Source organism: Anser cygnoides, chromosome 3 (genome assembly GCF_040182565.1).
Source record: "Anser cygnoides isolate HZ-2024a breed goose chromosome 3, Taihu_goose_T2T_genome, whole genome shotgun sequence".
NCBI lineage: Eukaryota > Metazoa > Chordata > Aves > Anseriformes > Anatidae > Anser > Anser cygnoides.
The window spans coordinates 49,013,436-49,032,228 of record NC_089875.1 but is presented as its reverse complement, the minus strand read 5'-3'; the positions used below and the strand labels follow the sequence as shown (position 1 = coordinate 49,032,228).

Sequence of the window (18,793 nt, the reverse complement as noted above, 5' to 3'; positions counted from 1 at the left end):
TCCCAATTGCTATACAAGATGTGCCCACTTCTTAGATAAAAGTAACTTTAAGGAGTAATATATGATACATACGCACAATATTACTTTTTTAATGTCATGAGATGAAAAGTAATATACTTCTCTTGGTCGGATTTTATTTAACAAAAATAATAACACTTTAGATATTAATTTTGGTTTTTGTTTACTTCATAAACCTACAATACATGAACTCACTTCAGTGTTCTTAGTTAGAAGTGAACTCTAACTTTTATTTTTATTTTTGTCCTGAATATATACTGTTTGATCATTTACAAAATTAGTGTAAGTGATCAATTAACATATTAGTTTAAGGCATTTATTGTTTATAGCTAAAGTTTATTTTTAGTTTGCTCTTATGCACTCTGGCTGTATCTGTTCTTGAATTATCTCAAATATTATTACTTATTTAAATCTTTTCTTTTTTTTTTTTTAAATTACTGAATACATATTTTAGCTCCATAAGTTTGCATAAGCATTTCATGTATTCCACAAACACGGTATGTAAGTTTTATGTGTAATCAGTAGTTTACTAATATTTAACAGTTTTTAAAAATATATCTCTCCAGGACTATCTTCAAGTGACACTTTTAATAGAAGACAAGATTAAGAATAGATTACTTTTAGTACGGATTAAATTTCTTTAATGCAAGTAAGATTAATTACTCAAAATGTAAAAAGCCATGTTTCTGACATCATGATGGCTCTGTAATGTAAGGTATCTAAAATGTACATGTTAAGTTATGTGCAAAGCTAGTAGGACAGAAATACCCTAATCTACGTCTTGCCTGTGTACCACAGCATATCTATTATTGTATGAATTTTGTGCCAATATATTGCAATACAGGCACAGCAAAACCTATCAACACAATATACTGCATATTATTTTATCTATAGTACCTTAAATGAAAAGTTTGACTAGAATAGAGTCGATCTGAAATATAAACTGAATATCACATCTATCCCGTCATCTCTTAGATGTTTTTGGTTTTTTGTTTGTTTGTTTGTTTTGTTTTTGCAAGGATGATTTTGTGTTTTCCTACAGAATATTTTTCATAAAGTTATTAGTGATTAAAAAAAATCACAAAAAACTAGACACACTTTAATTCATTTCCTCTGAAAAAAAAAAAGTATATATATAATTGTAAAATCTTGGTATTATAACTTGTTGTCTGTAGATTTGTACCCGGTGCGCAGCACCAAATAAGCGCACAGAGCCAGAATCCACAAAAAAGTCCATGATATGACAGCCTGGGAATGAGTAAGTAGTTAAAGGTCTGATGAATTCCGATTAAGGAATTAGAACAAAGATGCTTTTAATCTGATGCAAAACTACGAAGAAAGATTTGGGGTGCTATCACCACCATTATCGCATGTGCTTATGAAAGCAATTGTACAGTTCTGTAAAAGAGACATTATTGTTCCCAAAGATAGATAAATTAAACACCTGTATTTAGGGTAGGATTATTTTAGAAAGCAAGGCAAGGTTTAATGATATAAATTATTTGATAGATAAATAAAAGTGAATTTAAGTAATAATTCAAGGATTCTGGAACTGTATTTCCTGGGATACTGATTTACAGATCTGAAGTGCTGATAGTTGAGAGAATCTTGACAGTCCCCTTTTTCCTGTTCTGACACTTTGATATCTTCTCCACTACCTTCATAAAGCCATGTTCTTCAGTCTCTTTTACTCATAAAATTGGAAACTTAATTTTTGACCTTTGAAAGTGTTGAAGTAAGTCTTCTTACTATATCATAAAAAATTAACAGATATTCTTCATACACTGCATGATGTTAGGCAGCATTACCCATTACTGGCTTGTTTTTAATTGCTTAGCTTCTACACTAAAAATCAAGTAGTGACTTTTTTTTTCTCTTTTCTGCTGCATTTAGTCTCAGGCTTCATGGGAGTCAATAACGTATTAGTCAATAAGGTGTATTATTATAAGGTAAAATAACCTTACTGCTAAATAAAACAAAGATAGGTATTGAGATCAAGCATTGGATCCTTGATCATCTGTGCCACTTAACTGTCAGCATGGTCTGGCATGGACTTGGTCTGTGCCAACCAGCACAACTGAGGCACATTTTTTTGTGTGTTTTGCCACATTCTTCTGTTTATAAAGCACACACAGGATCATTTCTCTTGAAGATAGTGTGGATAGAACATTGGTGACTTGGGTACCTCCTTCCCACAAAGATTTCATTACCATTCCAGCATGTTTGGCACCACTCTCAGTCCCATCCTTCTTCCATTCCCAGTTTGCATGCTATGTAAATGCTACTCTGAAGGGCCGCATTAGAGCCATCTCACTATTTCAGATATTTTGAACTGAAGAGAATACTGAAACTATAACTATGTTTTTCTGAGAGTCAGAGGGATGTCACCTCAGGTCCAGAAGACAATGCCAAGTGCTATGCAAAACACCTTTGCCATATGTCCCCAGGAGAATATACATAGTCCAACAATTTATTCCTTCAGTAACTGAACTAGTTACTTCTGTTACTTCCAGGATAGGTTTAATTTGTTTTAATGAAGTAGGAAATGATTTTGGGATGGTTTCATGCTTTGCAAGTATTAATACACTACTGAGTGAATAATTCAGTCCTTTTTCTGTGAATTTAGCAGTGACAGGCAGCTTATTGCAGCTACCTAGTCCATGGTGACATGGCAACACAATATGCTAAACCAGCTATCATACCACTGAAGTTTTGTCCCTGAGGGATTGGCATCAACTTGCAGTAGGGAAGACAGTGGAGTTCCAGCATACCACATCCTTGCTTTGTCCCTTCCCTACAAATGAAACAATTCCACAGCTGCCTTCTACCAAAACCAGATGTGGTAGGGTATGGTAGAATAGGATAGGATATGGAAGTGTAGGTAAAAATTGGCACTGAAGATTACTGTGTTATTTCTGCTACCTTTATACTAGCAGAGATTCCTGGCACTCATAGGGTTTCTCTGGGGTTTGTAACCCAGGTAGTTTTTCTGTTACTTTGCAAATCCCACACTGCTACAGACTGGTAAAAGAAATCAAAATTCCCTGACAGTCTGAGTGTTTAAACAAGCAATGGTCCTCAAATGTCATCCTATCTTTAAACTGTCTGCATACTCTATTGCAGTTAAAAATGTTTGTTAGATGGCTGGAATATATGCAGATTCTTCACTGATTTGTTCTGTTTATGTGTTTGCATTAATTAGAAAGAGAAGTTCAGACTTAGCAAATATGATTTTAAAAGCTGCATGTTAAATTGTAGGTTTTCCTTCTCTGCCTGGCAAATAAAATGGGAGAAATGATCAACTCAGGGACATTCTTTTTTTGGGTATATTTTTTTTAATAGTAAAGACTACTGTATTTCAATCACAAACCTGGATACTGCTATGAAAAACAATTGATATCAAGTCTTTTTTTTTGTAATAGATAACTATGAAGAACAGTGGTCAGTTAATTTACCATGTTCTATGTTTATATTTTTATATATATTTTTTTTTTCTTTTGATCTAACATAAGTAGTCCTCATTACTGCAGAGAGAAATAAATTTGTTCTGCTCATGAGTTCTTCTGTGCCATCAGAGATACATAGTGCATTCTTCTGCACACGTTTACTCTTCTATGCTTAATATTTAACATGTTTTGTACAATACAATTGTTCACCAACATTGTGAGAAAAAGGTCCCCTTTGTTGCATTATTTTGTGACGTTAGATTAGCATGTGATACGTTTATGTAAAAGAGCCATTTAGAGGCCATGGGTCTGGTTTTCATACTGTCATCCACACTGAGGCAGTACTTTTTACAGTTGTTGATCCCAAGGAAACAAATTGCCTGGGGGAGCTAGGCCATTTCATAAAGTAAAGGCCTGTTCAAAATCTTAGCAAGAGCAGAATTTAATACTAACAGAAGTGGAAGTATTTAAATGCAGAAGCCCATGTTTCCAGCTGCAGTGATAGTCACTATGCCATAGATTCATTTAACTGAACACAAATTATATTCTACTGTTTCTTTTTATATAAAATTATTTTCACATTTGAAAGTGGTTGTGAGTATACAACACTCTTTTGATTTTTATTACTTACATTTTTATGTAATGAGCAGATTTTACCTTTTCTTCTGTACTTTACTGGGCAGAAAACCCATTTAGCTGCTGCTATATGATAATTATATCATTAATATATAACTGTGTGTCTTCCACAGTAGGACTGGGTGTGTTTTTTAATCTGAGCAAAAGTAGAATTTTGTGAATTCTTGTAAAATGGTAGACAAGTCCTTCAATGGCTTCAGCTCTTTCCCTAAATTACTGTCTGGTCTCAGAAATTAGAGAGGATGCCTGTATTTTGCGTCTTTTACAACTGGATTAGTTCTTTGCTCTTCTTTCTACATAAGAGTAGCCCCATCTCTTCCACATTTTTGAGTTCCCATTGTGGGTTGACAAAGTCTCAAGTACAGGCAGAAGCTGGGAACTCTTTTAAAATCTGTCATATCTTTAGTGATAGAGATGCAGTGCTTAGCACTTCAGTAAGCATATTGAAGAAACTACTATATTGGATAAATAATGATATTTAAGTTGCAGTGAAGAAAATAAAAGCTTTTTTTCAATAGCAGAGTCTCCTTTTTCAAAAGTAGGAGTTTCATTTCATGTCCATCTTTTTTTCAGATTTTTTTTAAACATTTCTAATAGGTTACTGTGCTCTCAAGAAAAGAACAGATTGGTAGCAATGAAGAATGAAATTTCATTTTTTCTCTAGTTGGATTTAATGTAGGTATGTTTGACCTGGAAGTATATAAATTTAGTTTAATTTCAATGTTTTCTATGCTTTCACTTTGTTTTTGTATGTATTTATGCTCTATCAATCCTGAGGACTTGCAGCTATATCCTGAAATAATAGTTCAGTGTGGACTTTTTCACCTTCCTTCTGACAGGAAAACATTACAAAATTCAGATTTCCTGCTTTAGACTTCAAAGGACATAAAAAACCTGAGGCATTTTATAAACCTTCATTAAAACTTGAAAAATCATTTCTCATCATGCTGTTTCAATAAGCACTGTAGTTTCATGAATATTATAGAATTCCACTTACTGAAACTTAGTTTCAGGACCTCTTTGGCTTGCCTATTTAAATAGCAACTTTGTTTCAGAGTAAAATAATACATTACTTTTAGTTTAGGGTTTTTTTTTTTTTAATTCATTAATCTTTGAGTTACTGTTTAAAATCTAGTGCCGCTTGCAATGTCATCTGGGAAAGAATGTAACAATTCTCTACTGCTGTGTAATAAACAGTTTCTCATTTGTACATCTGTTGATTTTGCTTTATATATCTACTACTTTATTTGCAAATGTTTATGCAGCATATCAAAATAAATGTAGGAAATTTTTATTTATGTTGAGCAAAAATATATTTAAGAATCTTTATCGTTTGTATGCTTATATTTGTTTATTTACAAAAAAATCTAAACACATGCAAGCAAATCCTAAGATTATTAGTATTTCTATATTCTTAAACTGTTAATTTTTCTTTTTCCAAAACTTTTAATTGTTGTGTGTGAAATTTAAACATCTGCTGCAGTAGCACTGAAAGATAAATGATAATTGTACTTTAGCCTTAAGTAAAGGATTTTTTTTCTGCACAGTTTTTTATATTTATTTGAGATTTTAAATGCTTATTCAAATGGCATTGGAAAGAAAGAATACCTTTCAAGTCCAAAGTCCTCCATGGCACACCTTGAGTCTAGCTGACTTTTTTATGATATTTATATTTCTGTGTATGTGCATTTCTTATGTCTGTATTGTTTTCTTACTTTGATAAATCATATCTTTAGAAACTCTTATCTACCATTAGATGTGGATTTTAGCAGGTAATTCTGAGATTGCCTACTGAAGAGATATTAAGTTTTATTCATAAGGAGAAATTGCCACAGAATCCAGCTGCTCAGTCTTACAGTGTCTTTCAGGTACCCAAAGCCATTAGTAACTGACCTTGGTAGCTTCATTAAAGAGATACAGAACAACTTTCATGTGTGTTTCAGTACAGATGGCGATAGCCCCAGAACTGTTGCTTCAAGCCAGAGATCACAAGCTATTTTAACAAGAGCATATTCCTTGATATACTTCCTACTGATCATGGTCCATTACCAGCACCAGGTTCCAGTGGGAGAGGGAGCTAGTCAAGAACTATGCTTGGCTGCTTTAGGGCAGAGCCTGTGTTATGCAGTTAACTGCACTAATTATATACTCTTGATGAGATCATTAGAGGACAATAAAGGAAAATGAATACAGTTTGCAATATGTGTGGTCATATTAGCCACACAGAGAAATTATGGTTTGTACTTAAATGCTATTTAGAAAGTGTCCATTAAAAAAAATGTAGACACCCATGTATGTACACTGTAATGATGCCTAAGCTAATTTTCTTTAATGTGTTTATTTTTGAAATTGGGAATTGGACCCTGTTTCTCTCTGATTAGAATGCAAAGAAAAGATTTTAAATGAGACATGCAACAGTATACCTACAGCCATGTACTTCATGGAAGTACGCTAGTGCTGATGTAGACCAGAGTTAGTGGACCATTTGCAACATTTTTGATTTTAACAAAAATTAAGGATTAAATCTTATTTCCACTTAAGAAAGAGACTATTTATTGACACTTAAGTGCAGTTAGAAATTTATTTTAACTCTATCATCGTAATTTGGAGGGAAAAAAAAAAAAGAAAGAAAAAAAAGACTTTTAAGGATTTCTTTAATAAAAAATGTATTTGTGTACACTACTTCATACACAAAATATCAGCAAGTATAGAAGTTGGCAATAGTGCATAAATTTGTAGACTTTGAAGCAATAATCTTTCCAGCACGTACACTGTTGTACCTTATCAGTGTGCATTGTAACAACTTATGGAATATGTAACCTGAAAGTGCCTCCTCAAAAAATAAAAGTCCAGTTATTTTATATTGCTCAAATTCAAATAACTGAACTTCCATTTGTAAACTGGGAGCAATAACTAGACAAAACTTCAACTTCTTAAAAGTTGCAAATGGAGTTTTTCTTAAACATTTACTTTTATGGATTATTAAAGGTAGTACATTCATGGTGGAAAAGTACGTTTATGGATTATCATAGAAAATTATCTCTTTTTTGGTGGGAGGATAACTGGACTGTTTCTTCCTCTCCACTAATTACCCAAAGCTCTTTTAACTTAACTGAGCCTTTATGGATGCCACAAACCAGAAAATTAACTGCACAAAGAACTCTTCAGAGCCTACATCTATTAAGAAGGCAATGTATTTAAAACACACGTTTCTGTTACCAGTAGACAATTTTATTGACCCTTTTCCATTCCTGCTCTTGGTGCCTGCTCAGGGTGGCACTGCAGTCTAGAGAATTATTTTCTGCTGGTTGTAACTGCAATGTTAGTGGACTTTGTGGACTTCCTTTACAGGAGGACAAGAGAGAGAAGGCATAAGGCTACTTCAGATATTAACAACCAGAGACAATGGCTGCATTATTAACTGTACTCTTTAGTACTTGATTTTACTAGATTTCTTCAGTCAACGTTCTCATGGCTTTGCTCTGCATCTCTTAGAGTCTTAACATTTTCTTAAACTTAGGTCTTAATATCCTTCCAAACTCAGCATTGGAGAACAAATATCAGTCTGATCCAGTTCTTAATAAGGAAGGATTCCCGTTGACTTAAATGAGAGTTAGATCAGCCCATAAAATGGACAATTGGTTTTGCCTTTTAATTAACTAAAGTGGCCAAGTTAGTCATCACAACAGAGTCAAAGGACTATGCATACAATTGGTGGTTCATGTCTTCTTAACTAAAGGTCTACATGTGCTATTAGAGTATATAATTCATTTTATCTGAGTGTAATCTGAGCCATTCTCCAAATCAATGACTGTTTAAAAAAAGAAAATAATCTTTTTTGCCAGACTGCAAAGAACCACAGATTCAATAGTGAAATGATTGATCCTGCACTTTTTTCAAGAAAAAGAAACTGCATGCAGTTTGCTCTGTACTTGGACAACATATTAAAGACTGGAGCTTTATTTACTCCGTAAGAAAATGGAAGATTCCAAGAACTTGAATAAGAAATAAATCTTGATTCAATACTGTAGCCCACTGTGTGCTGGAGTTTAATAAGCATATGAAGCTGCTGGCTGGCTATTATGCTTTATCATTTAGTTTTTGTACTCTAAGAACTAAAGTCTTGAAATTCTTTGGTGGTTCTTTGAGACTGAGTCCACTAATTCAAAGTATGCTAGATTTATAAATCATATATTCTTTTCCATTGCATTAGTTAGGAAAAGATAGTGCTTTTCATTCTTAGCAATTCGATTCAGCTGCTTTATAACAATTGTTATAACTAGAATAACATTAGTAATACTAATTCAATTATTATTCAATTATTAAAATAAATGTTAAAAAATAATTATTCTTGTTGTTATTATTAGTTTCTATTTGCAGGTAGTCTTTCCTCCTGAGAGTTACAGTGTGAGTTTTGCATGCAAACAAATATCAGCAAATATCAAAATTGAAATAATTAGCTTTTCCACATCTGGAATTAAAGACGAAACAAAAGTCTTTTGAGGTTTATGTAGGTTTTGTGCTGATTTGCAAAATACCTCAAGTGCTTTGTAATGCACAAAATCTAAGGTGAATAAATAACGCTGTTTGAAGCAATATAATATAAACAGACGGTTTTGTACTAAATGCTGTAAATTTTTAATACAAGCTGAAATCAGTATTTTTTATCTACTAAAATCAGTGACCTCCATTGAGTCTAGGGAGAAAGGAATTGAGCCTAGAGCATAAAAGACAGTATGAATATATTGTTAAATTTTGTTAATCTTATGAAGCAATGTTGCTCACAGACTGGAAACATCTTTAAAAAAAAAAAACTGCTTTTGTCACTTGTAAGCTATTTGCAAACTTTAGTTTGCTCAATAGTGTTAGTAGAAAAGAAAAGAATTGATAAACAAGGACTTAATTACAAAATCAGTAAGAAACTGATCCTCTTTCACCCCAAAGTGTATTTATTAAAACATTTACTAAAACCTGGCAGGTGTGGGTTTGAGTTTCTATCTGTAACTAGAAAGTAGATCTGGACTTTAGTGTGCTGTATATCTTCTCAGAATGTGTTTTGTGTGTATGTTTTTCCTCTAGATGTTATTCCACTAAGTGCAATATACTTAAATATTTCTTGGCACAAATAATTGAGTTTCAATATTCTGTATTTTTTATTTAGGAATGAATGCCCCATATTTTATCCGTGTCAGTGAACATTTAAATATCCCATGCAAACCAGAACAGATTTAACAGGACTGGCTGAGAAAAGACAAACTAATGCATAAAACACAGACTAATGTGTAACATGATGGTCAGAGCAGCTTCACAGGGAAGCAGGAAATGCAGATATAAGTCTTTTCGATCTGAGAGAAAAACATGAATATTTCAGTATCCTGGGTGATTCTCTACCCTTTCACTAGGTACAAAAGAAGCTGCCACCACCTCTTTCCAAATTTTTGAATGGCCTAAGCCTTAGTTTTATTTTTTACCTTAAACATGCTTAAAACATCTAAGATAGAAACAATAGTTTTCCCATTTTTTATTGTAGTGACTTTTTTTTTTTTTTTAAGAGTAGCTAGGTGTGTTTTTTGAGGAAAAGGTGAAATGGAAGGTGATTTGTATTTTTTGTATAGTTTTTGGAAATTAAGAGCAATTTTTCTTGCAGCTTTAAAGCAATTTAAAGTTTTACATAATCTAATTTTTGTTCTACTTTGCAACATTGTCTAAACTTATTCATACATGTATTATTATTCATATGGCTATGTGCACAGAATATATATACTTTCTTTTTGCTGCTATGTTAAAAATCTACATATTAAAAACTATGTAACTCTCACTGGTCATGCCAGGTTGAGATTTTAATATGTGTATCAGGGAGGCTTGAAGCCAGATTTATGCTCAACTTCCTATGGGCTATTTCAGGAGCCAGATAAACATCTTTGCATATGGTCACAGTAACTTGCCTTGGCTTCTGCATAAATTTCACAGTTGTGTACTAAAACACTATTTCTCCGATATCTATCTATCTGGCTTGCTTTCAAGCCTTGGATTGACTAAAAGAACCTCAGAAAGTAAGCCACAGGCCTCATTTGCTCCAGGAGTTGTTTCCAATCTTAGACAATCAAGTTCTATTTTTAGATACTGAAACATAGGCTTAGACATGTGATTGTAGGTCCCTGAAGTCTATCAACTTTGGCCAGAAAGACAGAGTCTTTTTGTAAAATTTTGTACTCCTGGTTTAACCACATGAAATCTACAGGTTTTATTTTGCTTGTAAAACAAAATAAGAATAAATATTAGGGCTGAGAAGGTCCAGTTCTTTATTTTTTTTTTCATGTTCTGAGGCGACTTATCATCTAAAACAGCCAAAGTAGGGGTTAATGGATTCAAAAGTTCTCAGAATTCTGGCAAAGTCAGATTTTTTTCAGGAAGCTCTAGCAAAGATACCCCTGCCTTTATTATTATAGTATTTGTTGTAAGGATATATGGTAACAAAGAGTAACAATTCATTCAAGGCTGACTCATTTTGTTCTAGCAAGACTCCATTCTGTGCCCTTTTGATGACATAAGCTATTTTGTCAGGTGTATTCTAAAGTCCAGATAATATTTTTATTAGAAAGTAAACTAATAGCAATGGATGGCAGGCTTCTCATGCAGGTAACCTGAAGGTAACCAAACTTACTAAAATTTTTGCCTTTATATGAATCATTATTTTGCTTTGTCATATGTGGTATAGATTTTAAGAGCACATTGAACCCCATCATTTCAAATGTGGTGATAAATACAACCCAAATCAACCTGTCTTTGAGATATTGGAAAATTAGTGGCTCTTTAAGGGACCACAGTAATACAAAAGTAAGCACTGGCAAGAATTGCTTACCCTTTATTGACCTCACAAGGGTGAGAAGGATTACCTTTGCACTACATTTGTCATAGCTTACATAATAATATCACACAACATGAGTTTTATTTTAGTTGTCAAGCCTCATTAATGTATTTTCATTGGTTTTGCTGTGATGTCAAATGTTTTGGGCCAAATGTAATCCTCTGGTCAAATATTTTATAGCTGTGAAACAATACATTGAAAAAAAGCATGTTTTCTTTCACTTTAAAAGATTTATGGATAAGACCTTCTCTTGTGCTTGTATTTGTAAATATCCAGGTTAAGCAAGTCACTATCTCCTGTGTTAGTCAGTTCTACAAGGCAGTAATTTTCTTCTATTTCTCTTCTGGTACACCTCATCAAGCCACATGCAAATTTTTGTGTTTTTCTCCATTCTGTCTGTAAAATTTGGTAACTTGGTCTGGACCAACAAAAATTCCCTTTGTCTAGAACTTTCTTTAAACTTAAACTTTCCTCATCATGGTTGCAACAGCCCTCTCTTTATTGTCTTCCTTTGCTTACTCCATGGAAGGGGTACGCTTCTTACCCACTCAAAATCCTAGTAGTGAATTCATATTTCTTTAACACCATTCAGACCATGTCATTTAATTGCTATTAGTTTGGGTTTATTTTAGTCATCTAATATGAGATGGTGTTAGTCAACATGATATTACTTTTTAATATTATGATAGCATGCATTCCAAATGCAATAACATAAAGGTAATGATAAAAATCAGAAAAAGTGTATTACATCTCCCAGCCCATCCTCTGTTAGTGAAGGTATGCTCTCTACAGTATGTTAGAGGCATAATCAAAAGTAGTAATAAAATATTAATAGCTTTGATTTTCACTTCTGAAATAAAACATCCATTTATAAATAGGCTATGCAATGATACTAGATATTAAATTTTCCCATGTGTTTTGTTTCTTAGAGTAAAAAATGAGTTCAGAGGTAGATAGGGCCGTTAAGAAAGAAAAACAGCTGCAGAGGTCTAGCATAGAATGAGAAGACGTCCGTGACCATAAAGTAATTATAATTGCAGGGAATAAAATATGCTACTGCTATTTTTTATTAGACCAAATAAAGTTGAGAAAAATTGTGTACTCAAGGGTACATGATGAGATATATTTATTTTGTACGACTCACTCAGATTTTAGCTAGTGTAAAGTTCAAAAGCTTTGAAAAAATATATATATAAAAAGTTAAATAATTTTTAGATTCTACTTACTATCATTCAACTGAAAATATTTAAGCAGAAAAGACCTTACAGAATCTGAGTCACATACTGTGCAGAAAAAGCACGCTTGAGCGATTCATGAGGTTGAAAATGTTTAAAAAATGTCTACATTTATTAGAGAACCTAAATTACATTGGCATATATATTATTTATAACAACACTGCTACTGTATCATATAGAGTTACTACAATGCAGCTGAACATTTTGTTATTTGTGTAAACATGAACAATGAAAAGATTGTTTATTCCCAGAATGGGAGAGAAAAGTATTCTAATTACAGTTTGCATTGTTTTGCCTGTGGGCTCCCCAAGAGCCAGTCCCTGATGGGAAGCTGATGCCTCACATTCAGTGATGCATGAACTCAGGCTCTTTGTTCTGCAATAGGAAAAAAACCTATCTGTGCAGTGCCATTTCTTGACTAATGCATGTAAAAGGTTATTGTACTTGATTCTTCTGCATCTGCACAGAGCTGACACAGAATCTGTCCTTTTTTCCTTTCTACTTCTGCATTTAACTTTCGTCTGTTTCTTTCTCTTACCATTAAAAGACATAGCGAAAAAAAAAGATCAGAATTAATCTTTTGTTTTTCTGGAAATGAAAGAATTATTTTGTGAATTTATACGCTGATGTCTGAATAATTGCTAATTATGTAAGCTATTCATAATATATACATGAAGGGAAAGTAAACTCAAAATCACCTGTTCCCTTGGGCAAAGTGCATAATCTAAATGAACTACAACCAAATGCTTTATTATTTACATTGTATGCAAATTTATTTTCTAAAACATATTTGACAAAGTATTGAATTCACTTATGAACATATAATAGATCCCACTTGTACTGAAGGTCTCTTTTAGACTGTTTTCTGAATAATTAAATCATATGGAAAAATGTCAGAAGGCAAAATAAAATGTATTTATTCCAGCCATATCTTCCCACAGCATGACATGTCGTCTGAAAACAACACTAAGCATTTTATGCCATCTGTGCTGGTTGGGGATGCATTTACAATGCATTTCAATGTGGAATATTCCTTTTTGAGTTCCACACAGTCAGCTTATAGCAATAAGCACCTAAATAGAGTGATCTACAAAAACAGACAGCCATCGATACTTGGTTCACTTTCATCTGCACCTCGAGCATTGTTTTATCTTTGGGAGATGGAGCTTGTTTGTTATGCTGTCATTCATAGCTTTATATAAATAAAATGTTAGTACAAAGCTTTGTTTATGTACAGTAGTGATTAGATTTTTTTATGTGGTAAATGCTGAATAACACAGGTTAACAGTACTTAAGTGAAATATTAGTGTTCCTAAAAGAGACTGTTATAAAATTTTTAATATTTGTTTTTAAAATAATAAGCAAATTTAATTTCAGGAAAATACTATAATACATACAGTCCCAGGGACTGTATGTAAAGCATTGGGTAACTGTGAACAGTCTTAGCTTCTAGTTGCATATAACTGATAATCATTGTATACCAGCTCTCCATAAGTGATCTGCAGAATCAAAGAATATATTGTTTCAGTCTGCACATGTTGTGTAAATTGCATCTTTCAAGTCACTCTCTCAAACAAGGCTAGTGTGTATTTGAGACTTGTTACGTGCAATTATTACCAATGAAATTACAATAATTGCTAATGTCTGTATTTTTTTCTTACCTTGTTAGCATTTAAGAAATGGTTTCATAACAACAACAAAAATTGCATATCAAAATGGTCTTCATTCTCTATTTCATCCAAGTAGAGCTTTTAAACTTATGAAAAAAGACCTGCTAAGAAGTAGTTTGAAGCTCCCTAACTCACAAAGGCCCATCCTCAGTGTAAGCTAATGCTGCAGAGGACAGAGGATGAGTCTCCTTAACAGAATCTGATTTTGTCATCCTACGTGTGGAGAGTCCTAGCATGACCTGGAAGACTATCCCCTTAGTTGCTGGGGATTCTTTTCTGACCTACCCCATTTTACTGTACAATAGTTTTCTTTTATTAATTAGATATTATTTTTGCTTAAGCACTATTATTTTAGTCTTAATACTTTTCTTGTGTAACATATGTTGTATAACATAAGAAATGATGTAACGATTTCCACAAAGCCATAGTAAAGAGTCAAAAAGCTACTGTGTATCATAGGAAAAACATATGCATTTTGATTGTTAAGAAATACTATTTTCTTGTTATGGGATTAAGCACTTATCTCCTGTTCCAAAATGCTAATTATCAATGCTAATTGCCAATGTCTCCTTAGAGGACATTCAAGTCTGAAATATTTGGGAAGCAAAATCTTGGACATTAAGAAGTATTCAGTTTCCTGAGAAGAAAAAGCAGAATACATTAATTATTGCCAATTTCCACTGTAATTAAATTTATAAATAAAATATTAGTTTCCTTCATTTTCTTTTTGGTTAAATCAGTCTAGAAGAAGTTTGGGGTCCTTAGTAGCTCTGTAATTTAATCTCAGTGCTGGACTTTCAGCAAATACCTATACAGTATACTATGTATAATATATGTGCGAATTTCTCAACAAGAACATTTTAAAATGTATTATGAACAGTTTCATCTGGTAGAATGAGCTGATGAGTTGGCAAAATGACTTTATTATTAGTGTTGAATAAAATTGTAAAAAATTGTTAAAGGCATTGTTTGTAGAGAAATCTCTTTTGTTAAGTAGTTGGTAATATTGGAGAAAGGGAATATTTTCTGATACTCAAACTCCAATTGCAAGTTCATGTCAGACTATAATATCCTCTGAAATTTTTGAAAATGTATTTGTTGTTCTGGTATGATTTGCTAAATTACATCTGGCTTGAAGTTTCAGAGAGGCTTTCACAATCACTGTTTCATAAAGATTGTTGTCAGGATGACCATTAAATGTTTCTTCTTCCCAAGAAACACTTCTGTGCATGCTGTTTTGCAACACAGCTTCTGTGTAAACAGTTTTTCTATGTAGCCAATCTGCCCCTCGGCAATAGCCTTAAGATCTCCTTTTGATTCTTTATACTTAGCTCATTTCACGAAAATAAGTCATGTTTCTTCTGCATCCTTCTGTGTCCTGCTATTAGCAGAATTATCAGCCTACCACATTCCAGGTGGTGACAATGCTGTGTGACTGTTCTTTGTTGCTGGCAGATTGATCAATAGAATAGAGCATATTCCAGACAGATTTAATATTAAAATACACAGTACTAATTGTGAAAAAGGCAATCGGAAGATAAAATCAGTAGCAACAAGATAAACTCCTGGTAGATCTCAGTCAGCAATTTTCTTTGAACAAGGATACAAATAAACAGTAAGCTTGGTATAAGTGATGAAAATTGAAAATGCACATCATATATCAAAAGAACAGAAATATTGGCCAATATGTATATTTTAATCTTAAAGAGCTTTACACAATTATCTTATATTACTTTATTTAGCAGTTGTACTAAGAGCCCCTGAAGATCAAACATGCTTTATTAATGTTGGAGTAAATAAATATCTGGTGAAAAATTGATGATAGGTTACAGATAAGACAGATTAAAGTATTGTAGGCTAGATACAGAAAGTATACATTTAGTTAAACGCGTTTCTAGTGGTGAAAGAATTTCATTGCTTCAGTCTCTAGGTAAGTACTGTACATATCCAGACAGCTATTGGATAGGATTTTAATTCTACTCTTAGCTCTATAACAGTATAGAAAAGATTGTTTACAGTAATACAAATCATATACAATAGGAATAACAAACATAAATATACTTAATCAGAACCATTTATGTCTTTTTTTTTTTTCTGTACTGCTGATTAGTCTTAGGAAGAGAAATTAATCTTCAGCCTTACAGAGTCAGTCCTGTATTCTTTACTAACATCTGTGTTTCTCCCACATTAATGTTTTTTAGATTGAAAGAAGCATTTGCACTTCTGAGTCACCAGTCAGTGGTGACAGTTTGCTCATGCCTCAGGATACTGAGTCCAATGGTTTCATACATATTAGTCATCTCATTTGCAAGATTCTGAACATGTCCTCTTCAGGCTTACCTTAGTGCAGAGATTTTTAGCAGATACCGGTTTGATAGATTTTCAGAAACCATATAGCAAAAGTGTAAATGGGATTCTATGGAAAACTGTACTTGACAGTGTAACAAAATTAATAAAAAATCTCATTTTCTGTTGCAGTTTTTGGGGCAAGTCTGTTCCTTTTATTCCCTCAAAAAATCAGCTTGCCCCATTTCAGTTTAAATTATATATGCTCATTAACTTTACCTTTAAATATTCAATACAAACTCCTGACTATTGAACTTAGCAGGGAGTTTGCTGTTTACTTCAGTGAAACTCAGTTTTCTCTCTACACGTCTCTTTGCCAAATTTGTGAGACATACGGTTGACATTTGCTATTGTTAGGAGCTGGCCTTCTGCAATTATTGTGTTGTCTTTAGTTATTTTTTTTTTTTGTTATTGAAACAACAAGAATGTCTGAATGGTATAGGGAAAAAACTCTTCACATTTTCATGTGAACAAAACGTGTGTAGAGAATGGATTTATTGCCCTCTATAAAGAATTTTCTAACACTTGTTAACATAACAGGCAACTGAAGAGTATATGTATGTGAAAATTATGACATATTATTGAGGACAATAAATATTTTTGGAGCTTAAACTTGTTTACCTTTTGCAGAGCTGTGTTCTGTGGAAAATAAGTTGCAAACACAAGACTTGGACAACAGTATTCTACTACTATTAAGAAACTACTTTGAAAAGCTATTAGAGAAACTGAGATGTTTTGATTTGGCACCCAGAGCTGGAAAACCAGTTCTACCTGCTGAATTACAGGTTTAAAACTTTGTGTTAGCTGATATACCTTCAGGGCTCCCTGGCCACTCAAGAAAATTTACCGAAATCTTGCACTGAAAAGAATGGTGCACTATCAAATAAAAACATCATTCCATCAGCTCAGTATGTCACAACACTTTCTCTTAGTTTCCATTCCACACACACATTGCAGATGAATTTATCAGAATACAAGTGTAGGTGATCACATGCTGTTCATTATTGATTTAAGGATGATATGTTTCAAGTGTATATGCTTAAATCAGTACAAAATAGAAGATGATGTCTTCATTTAAATTAAAATGTAACAAATATGGTGTACTCTTACAATCCTTTAATATTATGAGAGCTTAATTCTCTCTAACATTGCCTTGGCTGTATTAGAACATATTGAATAAAATGAGACTTTACGAGAAATTTCACTATGAAAAATTTGCTATAACAATGTTTTATTACATTTTTATTGAACTTTAGCCACTAGAGAGTAGGATCATCTCTCCATCCTTTGAATTTTACTGCAAACATTAGGCAAAAGACAAAATCAATGACCAAATTTGCATTCTAGTTTATTTTATGGTTGCTACAACTACAGAAGATGTGTTAATATGTGGCTGAGGCTGCTTCTATCAATTTCTAAACACAAGCATTAAAAAAACAGAGCATCCTGAGCTATGATCTATTCACCAACTTAGCTATCATTAATTTTTAACACAAAAGTCATTCTTATATTAGCATGTATGAGTTCAAGTAAGAAATCCAAATTTACAAAGAATGCTTATTGTGATTGCAAGTATATGTATACAGGTGTGTATATGTATCATTCTCTATACATCTCCTAGCTTATGGCACCTTTAAGAACTAGGGACCAGACTAAGGGCAAAAGAGCAAGAGAAGTAGCTAAGGGGGCTGGAATGTGTGAAGCTACTGGGATTAAAGATATAGCATGGGCTTTGGCTGCAAATGCAGGATGTGTAAATCTGTAAGTCTTCTCACATGTTTTAAAATGAGGAGAAAAAATACAGATAAAAAGTGAAATACCTTACACCATTAATTAAACACACAGCCTATCCTGGAGATTTTAAGTCAATGCTTACAGATATTGAAAGTAATGCATTTATTAAGTTATAAGAGTTTAAAACTAGAGAAACCCAAAAAAACATGATGTCACTGTTATATCGTTCAGACATTTAAAAACACATCTAATTATGAATCTTTCATTTGAATCGCAGAAAACATTCACAAATATTCAGTCTAATAATAATTGACTTTGAGTTTGGACAGAATATGTATAACAAAAAATCAAAATCAACAGAATTAATTTTAAGCACATCTACAATGCAGCTGTAACTATGAATTTATAACTAGCATATCCACAGTAATACTAATTACTATGTATAATATCTAATTCCATGGGTATATTATTTTGACAAATATGAAATGAAATAAACAGGAAAGTGAAACTGTCCCAATTAATTTAAAACTGCTAAACTGGTATTAAATATCCACAGCATTTCCTTTGTGAACAGGCTATTTAATGAGGCATATTGACATATTATATATGGATCTTTAAATTGATTTGTTTTGGCAATATATGGCACTTAGGTTAAAAGCACAATATATGGAATAAATCAGACATATACTAGATGTATTAAGGACTGGTCACTGTCGTGTCAAAATGCAGATATGTGTGGCAAGATACAAACAGAAGGATCTCTCAGGGAATCAGTTCCTGACTAGATTTTAGTCAATGTTTAGATTGATGATACAAGTAGTGTTATAAAACCTTTGCCGA

The 18,793-nt window shown here is 32.8% G+C and overlaps 1 protein-coding gene across 4 annotated transcripts in view; it reads left to right on the top strand.

The window, feature by feature from the left end:
* PACRG (parkin coregulated) overlaps positions 1-18,793 on the top strand; it is a 221,900-nt gene that overhangs the window by 141,610 nt on the left and 61,497 nt on the right. The window lies entirely within an intron of this gene.